Below are 19,316 nucleotides of genomic sequence, written 5' to 3'. Positions count from 1 at the left end.
AGCAGTTGGTGTCTTCTTCTTCTTAGCAGCTGCAGGGCAGGTCTTCTTTCTTCTTGCTCTTCTTTGTATATCGGAATCTGGAATCTGGGGAAGGAAGGTTCAGGGTGCCCCTAAATACTAGATTTAGGGGCGTTACAGGTAGGTGAAGGGCAGGGACCAATGGGTCCCTGTCCTGGGGTGGGTACACCCCTATCCTGCCTCTCTCCTGTGGGAGGTGGGCAGTAGCCTAGTCCTGATAGGGTAGGGCTTCCCATCTTCAAGATGGCGAGAGCCCAGAGATGTGCTTCACCTCGCCTCCCCCACCTGAGGGGTGGGGTTGGCAGGCTGGCACATCCCCTGTCCTTCTTTGGGGTTTCCGGCCAAGCTTCCCGCCAGAGTGGGGGTTTGCAGTGGCCTGGGTAAGCTCACAGATACGGCATGCCTTTGTAGCTTCCCCCTGCCTATCCTGGGGGAGGAGATTTAGCACCTCGCCCAAGATGTGCATTGTTGCAGGCCCAGGAGAGCAGGGGCTCTCCCACCCAGGGGTCCAGCAACATGTCTGCTGTGTGGCAGCCTAGGCAGCCTCAGAGCAGACGTGGATTGGAGGTTAGGTTTAAGATGCCCTCTGGGGTGCTTGGTACATTAAATCCCACACTGGCATCAGTGTGGGTTTAATGTGCTGAGAAGTTTGATACCAAACTTCTCAGTCTTCAGTGTTGCCATTATGGTACTGTGGAGTTCGTGTTTGACGAGAGTTCTCAGCACCATGTACTCTTAAATGGCAGCACTGCACTTACAGTGCCCAGGAATGGACCTGGGTACTGTAGGGGCCCAGGGCTCCTGCTCCTGTGCCCACACTATTGGCATAAAGCGCCCAGCTAGAGGGGTGGCTGATATATGCAATGGCTGCGTAGGTGATGGGCATGGCACACAGGGATGTGTGCCATGCCGACTCTTTGTTTTGTCTTGCACCCAGACGCCCAGCCTGCAAAGGCAGTGTGTGTGTGTAAGGGTACAGGGCCTCTAAGGTGGCACAACGAGTGCTGCAGCCCTTAGAGGCCTTCCCTGGTCACAAGGCCCTGGGTACCTAGGGTACCATTTACCAGGGGCTGACATGTGGACAGGGTTTGCCAATTTGGGTTTTGTGTGTTTTAGGGAAGGAACATAGGCCCTGGGCACCTGATTGGCAGGAGTCCAGGGCACACTCAGTCAAAGTACATTCAGCAATTCAGCAAAAAGTGGGTCATACCATGCAAGAAAGATGGCACTTTCTCACAAACAGGCATCAAGTTAGAAAGAAGAACTGAGCTTATTACTTCGAGCAAAGTGCAATGACGAAATGATAGCAGCAACTTTTCAGAAATCGAGTCTGTGAGCAATTAACCATTAGGGCGTCCTTGAAATTCACAACTGAGTCCATTGTTTAAACCACAGCCAAACAAAAGGGAAGAAGTCCACAGTGACGTGCAAAGTGCCAGGTAAACGAGAACAGTGATTGGCAGCTCCAATAATAAACCTTGGACAGGGGCATAGAACACACAACATGGAGGCAGTTTTAAAATAACAAAAACTTCTACCACAAGGGGTGGCGAACCAAGAGCTAATTCGAACTAAATGCAAAGTGCGATAGCTACGGTGACTAGAAAAATACTGTAGGATTCCTTAGATGAGCGCAAGAGTAATCAGAAGAGAGGCTAAGCCTCGCAGCATCCAATGACTAGGATTTCATGAATACACACGATTGTAATTAAACTACTCTCCACTCATAGCCATGCACAGTGCTTACTTTAACCATCCGAGAGGTCAAGATAATGAGAAAGCCTTTATTGTGAAGGCCCCAGTGTGCGATCCACTAAGGTGTTTAGGCCAGAGCCACTCGATGGAACCCTCAGACATCGAATCTTCTTAGCGGCTATGGCAAGATACATGCGTGTTGTCGGGATTGAGGGAAGTGATAATGGCATGCCTGCATGTGCAAATACCCAGTCTATTCCACTTCCATTTGAGGAGAGATTTTTTGATCCTCAATTAAACCTGGCAGCTGCAGACAATACGTTCAAAAGGCCGGAGCCCCTAAATGTTGTTTTCGAAAGGCGAAACTACCTGGCAAGGTGTTACAGGAACGGCCATTCCACAGTCTTAAGTCCATGAATCCTGCTTTCCAATATTTTGAATACGTGCAGGACTAATAGGATGAGGAAAGTGCTGAGTGATAAGAATTGATAACAACCCACACATGCTTACATTTTGACAGTGTCCATATCAGCCTGATGCGAAAGAAGGCGAAAGCACTTTTTTATACATTGCTTAAAGGCATGTTGGCTCGTGTTAGAGGCCAAGAGCTCTCTTGCATTCAGTGTGCTGACAGTCCTCAAGATACACAAAGTGGGGTAGCCTAGAGCGCCAGTTTGAATCTCATCCCACAGTAGAGAATATAAGTGACCTCTCCTGGCAAGCTTAGGCTTGTAACACAGGTTTAGAAATGCTCCAGCTCTGGCTACAAACGACCAATTCCAGAGCAGTGGAAGAGGATCTCAGCAGGTAACAAACAAACTTGTAGATCTTGGTGACAAGTTTGTTTAAAGGTTACCAGCCAGCTGTATTATGCTAACCCACTGTATGCAGTGTACTCAGGAACCACCACCCAACTCATGAAGAGACTCCAGTCGATACAGAACTCAGCAGCCAGACTCATCCTAAACCTGCCCAAATGGACCCACATCACCTCCCAACTGGGAACGTTCCTCTGACTCCCTGTCCAGAAAAGATGCCAATTCAAGTTGCTGACACACACCTACAAATCCCACCACGACCAAGCACCAGCAAATATTAACCCCCGCCGAACTTCCATCAAGCCTCCAGGGATCTTCACTCTGCCTCCCTCATCCTTGCACAGACACCACACATCCACTGAAGCTTCAGTGGAGGCTGCTTCTTCTCCTACATTGCTGCCAAAACCTGGAACGGCCTTCCCCTCTCTCTCCAGTCAGCACCCTCTCTGGCAGAATTCAGGAAGAGACTCAACACCTTGCTTTTTGACTGAGCCCAGCAGCATAGCACCTGGATACCCTTGTGGGTGAATAGCTGTGCTGTACAAATACACATTGATTACAAAGTTTGTTGTCCCTCCCCTGTAGGATTTCACTGCCATAGGACAAGGATGGAATAATTTTTGCCCTCATCCCATTCAGGAGAGGGAGGAGGCTTGCTCTCCATAGCGTACTTGACACTTTTGACAGAGACATCTGAAGGGCCAGGTCTTTGATTTCAACTACCTTCATTTGCAGAACAAAGGTGCTTCTTGCATCAATGCGAATCCCCAGGTATTTATAAGATTGTTCATTCAATATCTTTCTGTCATTGTAGATCCTGCAGCCCCCCCCAGTTTGATTTCTTGCCCAGTGTTACCAATTTGATTAGGGCCCATGTGTTGGTGTGCAACTGAATTATTGCCTCCAGGAGATTTGGTGGAATGCCCAATTGCTTTAGCTTTGACCAGAAGGCCACTCTTGCAACACAGTCAAACGCTGCTTTGAAATCTACAAAGCAGCAGTGCAACAAGATCCGCAATGTGATAGGATGGATATGGGCAGCAAATTTGTCAGCGTGCCGTTTTTTGCAGTGAAACCAGTTTGATTCTTCGTGATGAGCCCCCGCGACTCCACCCATTGCTGCAGATCCTTCAGCAGGAGGCTGGTGTAAACATTTGCTTCATTATGCAGAAGCACAATCAACCTGCATTTGCTGGGATTGATTTCAGAGCCTCCTTTATAGATGGGTTGAATAATGGCCCCGTGCCAAAACTCCGGATTTACCGAGCACCTCAAGCTCGAAATCAAAAAGAGGGGAGAGCTTGTCGACCCAGAAGGGAATGTCCTGCTTGAAGATAGCCTGTGAAAGGCCATTATGCCCTGTGGCACCATCTAATCTGGCCTTGACCAGAATCTTTTGCAGCTGGCTGGATAGAGATAGTGTGTCTGCAAGGGAGGAGGACAAGCAATCACGGTCTTGAGGGGTAGCAGAGGTGGTGACTTCATTTGGGTTAATAGGGCATCAATCACCCCCATGTTGAGGAGCTTGACGAGTCTGGCAATCAGTCATTCAACATAAAGTGCCTAGAAAGGAAGGCTGACCATTCTGGTTCGGAAATGTTTGCACATTCGGGACTGCCGTATCTGTTCACCTGCTGGTTTACAAGGGCCCAAAATTTGAGTTGGGTTTCTGATCCTCCTCTTTCCTTTGTTCAGGAGCCTTCGATCTAGTTCTTACATGCTTCATTCAGTTGATTTCCCTTTGCCTCAGTAATGAAGGCAACTTAAATTGTTTTCTTACTAAATAGTTTACATTACGGTTTATCTTTTTTGCCACGCAATGGATACGCGCAGGGGAACTAACACTGGTACTTCTATTTTTCCTCCCATATTTTCGGAAAAAGGGCCATCTGCTTTTCAAACAAGGGGATAGGGTTATCTGATAAGGTAGCAAAGGGTCCTGAGCTCACTGTTTTAATATAAGAGGCCAAATTCAATATATTTTCACTTGACCAAAAAGTGCGCCCATTTGTTTTGCTATAAACTACAGTGTAATTTCTTGAGTTCCAGGAGTCGATGGCCTGGAGCTCTAAATCAATAGAAACCGACAGAATGCTGTGATCACTTAGTATGTTTCTAATAGAAATCCTATGCTAGAGAGAACACATTGACCTCTGCACCATGGTGCAAGGCTGTCCGTCTCACAAGGAAGCCTATAAAATTGGCAGCACAGGGACCATATTTTCCATTCTTCATTAGAAAATCTGCCCCTATGTTCAAGACACTTTGAAGAATAGAGTGGTTCCTCCATTTTTGGTTATTTTATGATTTTATTATGACTGAAAAACTGTCCAGGTCTCCAGGAGCGTTTTATCGCACAACAACCTGCTGTTTCCAGTTGTAGAGACTCCCCACAACTTCTGGTCTACAGGGGAATGTCTAATTGCAACTGATCCCTGGCTTTCCCCTGGAAAATCATCACTCCCCTCTATACAATCTTCTCCATTCCACATAACTCAATATTTATTTGTTTTTCAGGGCCCCATTTCATACCTTACACACACACACACACACACACGGAAAGGGGTCTGCCATATTTATTCTGATATCTCGGTAGTGCCTGAGCTTTTTACATTGTTTGTTTCCCTATTTTAGTATTGCCAGTTCCATTAAAGTGTTGTGCTTTTTGTACACAGGTTTGCTGTACTCAAAGGCATCTAAATATTAGTGAGTAACCGCTGGCATAACCAACATGCAAGGATGTAGACCCCGACATCAAAGGGATATTTCATTATGATATCAGAAATATGAAGAGGGGTTTATGAGGTAACATGAAAACACTCAAGTTCTTTAACCAACACTACAGGTTATGTAACACCAGATTAAGCACATGGAACTAGCCATATTGTCCACAAACTGTAAAACAGGTATACAAGAAGAGTGCAGGGGAAGTTGTGGATGATGACGTTATTTAGAATTTTAGGTTGAGAATGACTTCAGCCTGCAGTACAGTGACAGTGGGAATGTTGTCTACCCCCCTCACCCCTCTTGTGGGCCTCCCTTGGTGTTCACTTGCCAACACAGTAGCATGAATTAACAAAGCCAATAGGTTTCACCTTTGTAATTCAAGTGCTGAGCTATTGACTTTGCCAATGTTTGTTAAAGTACTGCTTAAAAAAAGTAAAAGAAAAAACATTTCAAAACATTGGAAGAAAAGAAAACATAGATCTCATGCTATTTCAAACCTGTGAATTGAATTCAGTGTTCTTAGTTTTTACTGACGGCATGGATTATTTTTAAAACACCTTTCACAAAGATAAGAACTTACTTTCCAGAGGATTCATTCATTTGGTCCTATTCAGTATCCCAGAGAGAAGATTTATGGGGATTCGGGACGTGTTATGCTAAGTACACCTTCTGGCTCAGCCAACAGCTGAGTGCAGAAGATACCCCTTCCCTCTACATCATAAAATACTTTGAATGCCAAGTCTTGTGCTGTCATACAATATGTCAAATGCAGAGGATAAAGCAAAAATACAAAAATCTGTTCTTCAGCCATACCCCAGTAAAAATATCTCCTGTGTTGTGCTTTTATAGACACATTGGGGGGAGGGGTAGCCACAAAGAGCAGGGGGCGAGTTTTGCAAGGTAGACGTGGCACTCAAAGGAGAGCTAAATGAAAAAGAAAGCTAATTGTGAGCAGTTGAAGGTTACGAGACAGCCAATTAAAAAGAGGCTAGTCTGCAGGTGAGAGACATGCACAAGAAGAGGAAGGCAAGCAATTGAATAAGAAACAAGCAAATGACAATGAAGCAAACCAGTTGTAAGCAATAGGTGGGTTGTAAGCCCGCTGTACGTTTACAATGTCTTTTGCAGCTAGGCAGTTTGTGCTGTCTGGTAGGTGAGACCTAACTCCAAAGCCCTGTTTCCTTGCACTATCCTTCTTCATAGCACTCATTTAAACAAAATATTGGCCATTGACTGCTGCCTCCTCAAGGTATCTTAATGATTGCACTCAGACCTTCACACACATAAACACCCTGTGTGTCAAGTCACCATAATTATCTTCCTCACACAACCCAATCCTCCCTCCACAGAGCTTATATAAATAAGGAAAATAAGCTGAAGTGTATATCCAAGAAAACAATACCAAACATTTATTAGTTCCTTTGTTTTGGCAGATTCCGCAGCCGCAAGACCCGCTCTCACTTCACCTTACAGAACTGCACATGACCCATCGTTTCCCCCAAAAAACGGTTTCCTTAATAATTGTTTTTGAGATTATAAGTTTCTTATTGATGGGCTCAAGACTTTTCTCATAAGGCCAAAGGACACTGTTGCTACAGGAGGAGCCATTGGTCAGAAGTCATTCTACTTGGCTGTGATGTCTCATCAGTGGGCAATTCATTTTCTCACGCACTGCAGCGACATCACAGTAGTGAATGCTTGGCTTCAGATGTGATTGCTGCCTTCTGCAATAGGCTAGGATGCTCATACTCCACAAGCTTTTATCTGGGCCTCCTCACTATTGAATTAGTTTATATTAGGGGTGCGTGAAATTTGCATAATTTGTTCTTGTTCAATTATGTAATTTTTTTTTTTAAACCTGGATAGTGACATGTAACTACACAAAAAGCACAACCAGTACTCGGCGCTATATTTTAGTGTGAAATGTGTACTATCGTCCATTTTGGACGCCCGAGTTCATTTTGCACTAAAAAGCACAAAAACACCAGTGCCACTTGTGTTCTCGTTCTCTTTGTTCCCATGCGCTTGTACTAAATTTTGCCCTGAACGGCATGTAATTACGCGACATTGCTTAGTAGTGTACTGTCGTGCAACATGCGTAATGTGAATTTACCATAATTACGCAAGATTTAGCACGCATAATGGAATTTTCACCCAGGAGCAGTGTATATGTATTTCACAGAAAAAATATATAGCCCTCTACAACGAGTGAACTAAGCATCGAAATGCAAAAAAAATCTTATCCTTGGTAGAGGTCCTCCCACATTTGTCAATTCAATTCAAATTCAAAGAATTCCGAGGAGAAGCCGAAAAAAACAAACCAGAAATAATGATATGAGTGACCCATTTGATATTTCAAGAGAAAACGGTTTCAGTGCTTGTTCTATTCTGTAGAGTTGACATGCTTTGCACGCAAACCTCTTAAGCAACGTCAACCCTGAACTGCGGCCGTAACTAGCATTTACCGTCCTCTGGGCTCTATGATTTTGAACGTGATTGCTTCTCACGTGACTCTGATATTCAATTTAAAAAAAAAAAACTTTTGAAATAAGGCTTTACACGGAGCATATTTTTTTTTTAACTTTCTTTTTAGCCAGTGAAGCTTCTATTTTTTTCGTCTCTGACAGATTTTGAACCAGTGGCCTCAGTGAACTTCTTCACCCAGATTCCATTGTGTCGGGAATGTTTGTCCTTTATATTTTCGCACTACAGTATTGTCTAAAGCCACGGCCCAAACTTTGTTCTAAAACGACCAATCGCTTCGGTGCTTGAGATGTGACACTTCGCTTCTCGTTGATAGTGCTTGAGGGTCAATTTATCCCGGCTCTTGCCCTGCGCGCCCTATTGCAAGGAATACCATTTTTTTGTCACCTTTTCAAAGAAAAATGTTCATGGCAATAGACTGTTTTTATCTGTGCACCTTACAATTCTCATATATAGTACTTAACTCTTAACTAGTACCCATGTCATTTTAATGGACTCAATGTAATATTAATGCATTATGTGCAACATGGTCTTATAATGCCAAAGATGACAATATAGGGCCATATTAGATATTCATATAATGCCAAGGATGACAATATAGGGCCATATTAGATATTTATGTTTATTTTGTTAGCTTGAAATTATAGTTTTTTTTCCAAACAGGAAAATGTTTATTGAAAACTGTAGCTAAATGCTGGACTCTACTGTTTGGTTATCTGCAGTAAAAAGAAAAGACAACACTTTATTATACGAGAATGCAGAAGATTGAAACAAAATGCACTTTCTTTTGTTTAAAAACAACATTTTGCCTACCGACGGGAGCGACTGTAATCCTGTACTCTGAATGGTGAAGCTAACAAGTGGCACTGACTAGGATACAAATGTATTTATTTTGTTTGCCTTTTCTGATTAAAATATTGATTAAACAGTGGACATTGGTAACGCTCTGGAGAGTGGCGTGGGGCTGGCATTACAATACACAAATGTAGTGTCCAGTACCGCTACCAATTTCTCCTCTTTATATTCGAAAACAACTGATGAAAGTTGTCATATAATTAATTACTTCTTCATATATTATGTTTGTGGAATATCTGGCTGAGGTGTCAGGATCATGACACAAGAAACTCCTGTATGTTGTCCACAGGTAATACCCACTTCAGTCCATCACAGACCGGCCCAGGTTTGTAGACTCTGTCGTGGAAGTGTTCAGGTATGTGTTTCAAGTCCATTCTATGTAAACGTTATGACTACTTCAATAATATGTTACGAAGAATAATTTTTAAGTGTGTTTCAACCCCTCTTGTATATTCTTTCATGCTCATTGCATCCAGCTGTTCCATGTAAAAGACATAATTACTTGTTGAGTTTCTACAGAGTATTCCCATATTTATTATTAATAATTGTCATAATTGACACCCTTATAGATATCAGTTGGAAATGCTTTGCGCTCATAGAATTGTGCTTCTTTACATGAAAAAAAACAACAACTCTGTAAGAATGCAACTGAAATACAGCTTTCAATGATTCAAGGTCTGCAGGTTCTCCAGTTCAACATAATTTAATTCTTGGGTCGATTGAAAAAAAAATACTCTTCAGTTTCATCTAAATAACTTTCATATCCAAATAAACATCAGTACTTCACATTGCAGCACAATCTCCATTCCTAATAAGCAAGAGAGGCTTTCAATGAACTATCTCCCCTTTCATCTGTGTCACACTTTTCAAAGTGTCATTGAACTTTGCAGTCTCCAGGGCCGGCTTTAGTGCTGGTGGCGCCCTGTGCGACAATGTTTGTTGGCGCCCCCCAATGACCACCTCCACCACGGATTCTCTCAATAGCACCCTTTAACAGTGACCAAGTCACCATAACCACACTCTCTCAGATGCATTGAATTAGTTATATAGCGCCACTCATACCAGTGTAGGGTGTCTGAGAACTTTGCATCACACACATATTACACAGAGACAATCAATCATATGTGTGTAAATCAGTGTATAGGAAATGTTACATAAGCCAAAGGACTGAAAGTGTAGGAGTCACATGTCATCCATACTGGTAGGCAGTATAGTTTAAGAGTGCTTGGTGTGGAGAAGCACAAACACAGAGTCGAAAAAGAAACAGCATAGTTGGGAATTTTCTTTAATAAGAAGAATCGATTTCTAGCCAAATTAACCCTTTTTGCAACATTAATCAATGTTCTAATAATGTATACTTTGCAGTGTGTATGCAGTTCTGGGATGAAAGTTAATAGCTCACTATTCTATATTAGGACTTTAAGTTATAAATTGCAAGTAACAAAAGGATGTCTCTTTTGAAAGCAGTAACCTGCTGATCTGTTTTCATCATACCCACTCTGTAATCTACTTGGTACACGTTCTTTGCTGCAGCAGGCATATTAACCCTCTGCACTAACTTCACCTAAGTCAAAACCTCAACTATGCAAAACACTGATCTCTCTCCAGGAAGATAATTAATCACACGAGTTTTCTTGACATTTTTGTGAGGCCTGGTAATTGCGGACGGAAAGAAACGCTGCAGCAGGTGCTTCAAAAGCTTAATAAACTTTCAAACACGGCTCCCCCAGGAAGCCAGCACCCAGTGCGGTGGCACCGGTCGCACCGCCCTAAAGCCGGCCCTGCATGCGAGCCATTAACTAGCACTCTTTAAACAAAATCACCCCAATCAAATCTTTAGTTGTCATGACATTAGTACTCATCCTTTATTGCTTAAACATCTCACTCATATATCTCTAAGGAAAAGGCAACTTTTAAACAATAACAACCTGGTTGAGAGTGAGTTTATGTTGAAAAGATTTAACACTCAATAAACTCCACACTGAAGAATACAAAAAAGTGATGTATGCAATGCTTGAATTAATCTGAGCCACTGATAATTAGGCAAGCTGCATGGCTGTCCATTGTTATTTTCCACACAATGCCACCTTAGTTTGGATCCAGCCATATGCAAATCACTCTCGACTCTGTTCCAATGGGAACAGTCCATCCCGAACTGCCAGGCAAGGTCCTCCCTGAACCAGACCACAAGCAACCCAAGACTGTTTTTGCCCTTTTTAGGTCTCATCAGTCATGTATAGCTTGATTACAGGGGCATAGTGAGCACTGGACCATGTCTGGGCATACAAATTGCACTAAGTGTGTCAACTTAAACAACAGCATATGGCTGAGTCCAAACTGAGTTGGCATGGTAGCAAAATACCAATGGATTGGAATGGAGTCAGACTAATTACCAGTGGTTTCAAGCTGAGGTGGCATGGTGGGTGAAAAATGACAGACTGGATGCAGCCACGAGCAATTGCCAGTGGCTGATATTAATTCAACTATTCCCTCTATGACCTTGTTGCTATTGCATTTGACTCCTTAAAATCCACCATCTTCTATGACGGCAAACTTTGATAATCGCCTTACCGCCTTTTGATGTATTAATATCACCTCCCATTGAATGAACTCTCTCATTAGTGTTGTAAATGCCAAAATGGAACCTTGCGCTTTCAACTCCTTCTGGATACCGTGTTACCATTGCTGAAGCATTACTGGGACCATCAACTTTTTCTAATCTTTTTCTTTCAGATTCTTTTATTTATACCACTCTCTTTGTCCTCCAATAGATCTTGTTTTGTGCCAAGAGGGGTTAGATATGAAGGGTCCAACAAACTTCCAATGAGGACCAGGAATTGGATAACTGGATTATAAACTAGAGATCAGATTCATGTAGATTACTCTCAGAACAATGCAATAATGGTATAGGATTATCACCTCAATCCCAAATCTCCTAAAGAAACATATGCGAGCCATAATCAAACACACCAAGAGCTCAATTGAAGCTGTACACAACAATGACATTAGTATTTGATGTTCTGAGATCTCTATTATATGATCTTTCCAGACCATTGGTTATTCAAATTAAGATTTCACATTCAATTGGATAGGAGTAAATCATGATGGCTGAGTCGAAAAGGTCCTTTAGTTTAGTTTATCAAATTTAAGAAAGACAAGTGCATCATCAATTTTAGCATCAGGTTATAAGATGATTGGTCAAATTATAAAATATACCAAAGCTCAAGAGTTCAGGAAGGGATGTGAAACGTACCAGTTCAAGCAGTCTCCCAAGAAGGAAGAGGCCCCTAGGCGCATATAGCATATTCGTTAGTTCGGAAGGAAAGACAGGTGTGTCTGCATCAGGCAAGTCAAACTTGCCAAGGAAGTTTCACCAAATCTTCTCCAAATGATACGATGGTATCAACAGAATTTAAAAAGGAAACAATGACAGCCCATCCATAACCATTTTATCAGCCTCCAGAAGTCCCACAACCGCAGCAGCACCAGTAGTAGTAGCAGTAGTTGTCAGTTTAATTGGGCAATATTATATTCCTCCTGGAATCACATCATCGGGTCAGACCACTTAGTTTATTGGTTAGTTCGTATGGGATGAATGTCAGGCAATGCATTCCTTAAGCAATTCACTATGTGAAACGTTGGAACAATACTCCTTTAGCAAAAGCACATGAACGAGTTCAAGAGGACAGTTTCCCAGGCAGATGTTCTGGACTGTAGCAGAAATGTAACAAAGTCTGTGCTGCAATACATGAGCACTCAGGAAAGAAAGTACCGTTTCACGTTATTGGTTATATTGAGAAATTCTCTCGTGAGCAGTAGATTCACCAAGTCAAGAAACATTAAGCATGCAGTTAAGCCCACATTAATTTGAGCTAATATACACAAAAGATATAAAATTATTAAGCATATATTCATAGGAAATATAAAGATGTCATGATTTTAGTATAACTTTGATGCACTTGAAATCATTTAGTATGGTTACCAATAACAGGTCAGTATGGTACACTGCTATGTTCAAATGTACCAACATGTAAATATATTTTAAAACATATATTCAGATTTTAGTTTTAGGTGTATAACATTAGTACACATGTGAAATACAATCTCTGAAAGTTACTTGGATGCATTGTTAACTAAGAATGTGTAACACCTACTTTTACTTTTGTCATTCTGGTGCACACTTCACTCCCACAAAAGATGGATTTTAATACATTTCAAAATTATTATATTTGATTATTTCTCATAAGTTGTACATGCATATAAATGATAATAACAATGATTAGAGGTACACTCCATAGCGTGAGAGTTCACCATTTGCACATTTCTAACACACGTTAATGAAATAATATACTTTGTCAATTAGTAAATCATAGTCTATATTATTTACATGATTGATATAATAAAAGCTACATTTTTCCCTGAATGCATTTATGATGCGGTGACTAAAATTCTCATGTCTGGTCATGTTTTCTTAAACTTATAGTTGGTGTAAGATTATTCTTTTTTCCTCCCAAAAAGTCGTAATTGGTTTCTCATGTAATAGAAAGTTTAAATGAAATTCACTCTCCAACACCGAGTGTAGCTTAACCCTTGAATGAGTAATGAAACCCTTCCCCCCCAAAAGAAATGGGAATATATATTTAGGAGATTATACTTTACACCTATGCATTTAGAGTTTATGAAATGATGTTGTTTAAAAAACAATATCAAAGAAATCAAGGTAATGTATCCATAACCAGAGCACAAGGGGTCTAAATCCATGCAGCTTTATAAAATCAAAGTAGGCACTGTGAGTATGGCCCTAGTTATTTTCTTCTGTAAAGTGTTTCTAGAATGGAAAGTGTGAGGCAACGAGCACTTCTTTTTCAGGTCACTTGCCCTGAACTGTGGTACCAACATGGAATGTGGCCTTTGTATCCTAGGAATACATGTAGGAATGTACATTTAGTAGTACACACTCTGAAAATTACATCTTTTATTGTGTCAAATTTATTTTCACTGACATGACATGACGTGTATGAATTTATACCATTTTCTCCGGTTTCACATTTCAAAGCACCACTGTTGTTTCAGTAGTAGCTGGCGGAACTAAATGCCTGTTCAATTAAATGCCAATCAGCCCTCAAGAGGACATGACTCTGCTCCGATTTCGTGATTATTCTTCAACCTTGAAGCCACCTGCTTAGTCTAGTTGGTTAAACAGGGAAATTGAAGCACTGGTGACTTGTGCTCAACATCTCAGTGAGTGCAACGTTCTGTCAGTTATTTTACAGACAGAAAAAAGCGAACTTGTTCTTATTCCTATTGAAAGCAGACATGTAGAAAATTATCTGGGCTAGCTCAAAGTCACAGCAAATAGGTCAGCCTTAGCAGCCCTGTTCATATTCCATTAATTGAAAGGTACACTGTTAACTGAAAAAACAAAGGATAAAGTGATGTTAGAGGTAGGTGAAAATGTCAGATAAAAAATAACATTTTAAACTAATCAAACCGCTGAAATCCACCAGAAATTGTTATCTCAAGTAACATAACTCGTACCCTCAAATAACTATAACTCGCGCCCCCGCTATTCACAGTGTTGCCATCAATGATGTTATTTCAGATGTTGCAGTGATGTTATCAATTATGTAATAGAACATTTTATGAGTGCCCTAATATGTGATGTAATTAGCAGTGCATGGCGAGGGCGCGAGTTATAGTTACTTTAGGGCACAAGTTAAAGTTACTTTCAATAACTTTAAATGGTGAATTTCAGTAGTTTTGTTAGTTAAAACATTATGTTTTAACTGACATCTTCACCTAACTATAATGTACTTTTAACCTTTGGTTTCTGCCCCCAACACCTGCTGTGGGCAGCAAATCCCCTAGTGTGGACAGCCTTTGGCTGTGCTCATCTTGGGGCATAGCAGGGATTGGGTACAGGCCCTGGCACCCCAACTCCCACGGGCATGCATGGCTGACTGTGTGATGTTGCAGTGTAAAGGATGTAATTTCAAGTAAGGCAGACCTACAGACTTTGTCAAAGGGGGAGAACACCATAATAAAACAAGCATTAAAGGACAAATGGTCTTTTCTATGCAAGAGCTTTTGGCTTTGCCAATGGGTTTTAGCAAATTCTGTACACTATTGTGGCTGCTGTTCAGCATGACTAAAAGGTAGTGGCATAGAAGAGAGTGGTGTGAAGCAGCATGGAGTGGATTGTCATAGAGTGGAGTGCCATAGAGTGGGTCAGAGTTGTGTAGAGTGTCGTTGAGAGGATTGGCGTAGAGTGGAGTGGCATAGGGTGAAGTGCCAAAAGTGGAGTGGCAGAATGTGAAGGGTGTACAATGGACTAGAGTGTTGTGGAGTAGAGTGTCGTAGCGTTGAGTGGCATAAAGTGGAGTGTCGTAGAGTGGAGTATTATAGAGTGGTGTGGTGTGGAGTGGTGTAGAGTGAGGTAGAGTGGAGTAGCTAGAGTGTAATGTAGTAGATTATATAAACTGGAATGGAGTAGAGTGTTGTACAATAGAGTGGAATAGAGTGTCCTGGAGTGGAGGTGAGGGGTGTAAAGTGCCCTCGAGTAGAGTTTCGTAGAGCAGAGTAGAGTAGAGTGGCACAGAATGTCTTTAAGTGGAGTGTCATAGAGTGGACCATTGTAAAGTGTGGTAGAGTGGAGTTTTGTAGAGTGAAGTAGTGTAGAGTGTCATAGAAAGAAAGGGTGTAGAGTGGAATACAGTGGAGCAGAATTTTGGAAAGTGGAGTGGCATAGAGACCATACAGTGAAATAGAGTGTCGTATAAGAATGGGGTGATGTAAAGAGGTGTAAAGTGGAGGGATGTAGAGTAAAGTGACTTAGAGTAGTGTAGAGTGTTGGAGAATGGAGAGGCGTTTAGTGGCATAGAGTGGAGAAGAGTGTCGTAGAGTGTTGTAGAATGGCGCAGCATGGAGTGGAGTAGAGTTTTTTAAGAGTTGAGTGACATGGAGTGGCATATAAGGAAGTAACATTATAGAGTGGAGTGACATAAAGCAGAAGATTGTCAGAGAAAATACCTTCTAAGGAATGGCTGGCACCATGCGTGGGACCTTTAACTAACTGTGCAAGACCCACACTTTCCAGAAGATCTGTGAAAAGAGTAGTGTCTAAAGTGTTTACTAGGTGCAGGTTAAATTCTTACAGTTTGGGCAGGTCCTGAGATTTGAAGGATCTAGTGGTACCAGCGTGGGCTCTGTACACTGCTTACCACAATCTATAAAAGAAAGCAATCGTCTTGTGAGTAACAGAGAAGAGTTACCTGTTAGGGGGAAGAACCAGCAGGGTGGTTGGCGCTAAGCATTGTCCGAGCACGGATGGGCGCAGACGGGCTTGCCACCAGCTCAGCTCCTTCTGACCTCCAACATTCTACATTCCCACAACATGACCTCCCTTTCAATACACATTCCACATTACCAAATGACATACACAGAATTCTACAAGAGCAAATACCATTCTATACCACAACTATTTTCATGAGATTGATCACAGATAGCTTATCCATGGTGAAACAACCAACGCTTCGAAATACACACAGGAAGTGTTCTGCTGAATGGACCAGCTGCACAGTATTTGGAGATACAAGTTTGTGGGGTGGGTGTGATACATAGGCTTTTGTTAGAGCCTGGAGGGGTTCCTCTGGTTAGAATTATTGAAAGTGGGGATGTCCCAACAATCTGTAGGAATGTTGAATCTATTGGGTTTATTTGAGGGCTTATGATTCATATAGTTTGTGACCAATATTTAATTGTAGACTTATTTAAATATTGAATTATTGCTTACCTTAAGAAATGATGATTATAACCTATGAGATGGGCTTCTGCTGCTCAGTTGCGAAAATCCACTTTATAGTGTAACTCTATGCTAAAGCACACCACCACGGTGTCCCACAGAGGGGACTGAAATTAATAAAACAGAAGTTAGAGACTTGTCAATTGTAAGCCCTTATCAAAAGAAGGGAAGTTTAAGTCGGACAGTTGTGATTAATGCCTTAAATAATTGGAGCTCCCAATAGAAAAATATTTGTCTGTGCATTAAACTTGAGAGAGAATCCACTGAAGTTAGTCGGGGGAGCCAGGGCTATCAGCTTCTGTGGCACTCTTGCACCTTCATAGCCCTGATAATGCTCTTCCTATCAAAGAGGTTAGTGATTATGACAACAGAAGGATGAACTAGTAAAGAGGACTCAGTGCTCCATTTAGTGTTGATGGTTTCAGCACCATGTGCCTGATTCACAAAGGTTACTTACACTTTTGAGAAATTTATACTTTTGAGTATGTTTACTACTTAATACAAAAAAATCAGTATTGATACAATAGTTAAACAACAACACATTTGTCATAACAGTTAAACTAAAATAAGCACCATGTAGGACTATGAACTCAGAATATGCACTAGCCCAGCATTTCACTGTAAACCCGACAAAAGGTTGACTGTCCATCTAACCCGCTAAGACATAATTATGCTTAAGGTTTATGCAATTGTGCGAAATCATGTACGCAGTGTAGATGAGCACTGTGAATATAACCAATAGATAATACCTCATTCAACTCATAGTAAATTGATTCAACAGCCTTTCAGAATGATAAATTAGAAACAGCTTTGTCTAACGCAGCATCTACTGTAAATTGGTGGTGTAATGTATCAGCTTATGAGTTGTTCTCAATTGAATTTCCATTTGAGAGGTTAGACAGTGTGCCCTGATTAAATTGTCAATCAAGGACACATAAAATACTCAAGGCGTAAAAAGCAGAGCAAATTAATTGTGTTTCTTAAAGGAAGCAGCACTTGACTTCTTTATAAGGAAAACACTTTCTTGAAAAGGAAATAGACTATTTATATTTTTTAGTGTTTATATAGTACGAATTTAGTGGAAGGGTATTTGATATATAGCACATATTTAAGGCACAGGTAGATTCAGTGATTTACCCAGATTCATAGGATGCGGAGCTAAGGTCGAGGCTCGAACCTGGTTTCCCCTGTCCAAAAGGAGCGGCACTGGCCTAAAGGCCACATCTCCGCCTTAACTCTCAGAGAGATGGGAACAACTTAAAATAGGACCAACGCAAACTTATCTCTTTGGCTAAAGGTAGGTAACAGTGTGGAGTGAGATCTAAGCTGTGGTTAGTCTTTTTTTGGACAAGATGCAACATTAACTTAACCGATTTGACGTAGTGCAGCAAGACTGGACAGTATGACAATATCATGCAGTCTCTACTGACAATCTTTGCCCCCTGGGCGTAACAAAAGAGAATTACAATATCAGATGTTATTGACCTATATAAACCCCATCAAATGAAGCCTATTTGTTTGTAATTCCTAACTAAACTATTTTTTTGTAATTCCTAACCAAATAATATGATGTGAGTGATGACAGCATTGACAGTGCTGCACACATGTACGGTACTGCAAAATCCCCATATAGCTTAACTCATTTACCCTTAATTTGTTAGAGTTAAGGTGCTGTTCGAGGCTTCAAATCCATTGCTTTTGCACAACACTAAAAACATTAAAGATGTTATGGGTGAAGATACATCTAGCAACAGTAACCAGTGCAAGTGGACCACCAAATGTGCAGGCACTCACATATATTTAGATTGACAATAGGGGTTGAAAATGTTGTTAACTTCACCTGTGAAGCTGGACAAATTTGCAAAACTTTGTCCTACACAAAGTTAAGCAAAGATTTACAATTTCCCAACATTGTATAAAGAAACTTTCAAGCACTGCCAAGTGCATTTGGTGCACAGCTATAGATTCCCACCAGACATTTCCTGCAGCTGGATGCCCCAATCGAGAAATAGGGGGAAAAACTGCAGCCTTGTGCAGTGGCAAAATTATTTGTTTCTTAGTGGCCAGTCTGCCTGCTATTGCAGAGAACTGCTGTCATGCATGACCAGCAGTAGTTAACACAGCTATTGCTCAGCAGCCACCAGGCATACATTGGTGATTTGCCATTGCAAGATATCCCACACCTATGAAAGTAGTACTTCAAGCAGCAGCGGATTACAACAAAGTGTAGCCAGTGATGTAGCTAGGTGGGTGGAGGGGCTGGCGGTATACCCTTGGCAGCATGAGTTTGGGTGCAGCGGCCTACCCCCCAACATCCCCCTGTTCTTACATGCGGGCGTGCGGGGAGGCTGTCGCCCCGGAGTGACACAACATCTAGCTACGCCACTGAGTATAGCTGCTGAGCAGTAGAGGGATACATGCTGCTTCACGTGGCACTAAGCAGCAGTGGGTATATGTTCCTACTGTTAACCAAAGCTCTTTATCTCGCCTTTCCCCGACTGTTTGCATTTCTGACAAATCTGCATTTTACAAAGCTGCTGTCAACATTTATATGCAAAGTTTTGTGTGAGCATGACATGGTCCACTTCAAACTAATACACAAAGATTCACACAGAAGGAACACATATAATGCCTTTGAATGCACAAACAGACAGAGAGCATGCACATAAGCACCCATAGTGAGCGGTCAATTATGTGCTAGGAAGATTCAGGCTCCATGTACATAGAATATTTAAACCCTCTGCAGTAGAATTCACATTTTAGGTGGAGAAAGTAGTAAAATGTCAATGCCCATTCACATTCTAGCCTCTCTTTAGAGAAATCACTTCAGCTGGGTGATGAAAGACTTCAGTCTCCATGCTCACCAACATTAGCAGTTTTGCAAATCATCACCCACAGGTCATCATACAGTGTAGTTT

At 41.6% G+C, this 19,316-nt stretch overlaps 1 protein-coding gene across 1 annotated transcript in view; it reads right to left on the bottom strand.

Moving 5' to 3' along the window:
* The window catches only part of LINGO2 (leucine rich repeat and Ig domain containing 2), a 3,888,832-nt gene that overhangs the window by 2,555,486 nt on the left and 1,314,030 nt on the right, over window positions 1-19,316 (bottom strand). The window lies entirely within an intron of this gene.

This window comes from Triturus cristatus, chromosome 2_2, assembly GCF_964204655.1.
Source record: "Triturus cristatus chromosome 2_2, aTriCri1.1, whole genome shotgun sequence".
Classification (NCBI taxonomy): Eukaryota; Metazoa; Chordata; class Amphibia; order Caudata; family Salamandridae; genus Triturus; species Triturus cristatus.
This window is presented reverse-complemented; position numbering and strand designations above follow the sequence as displayed.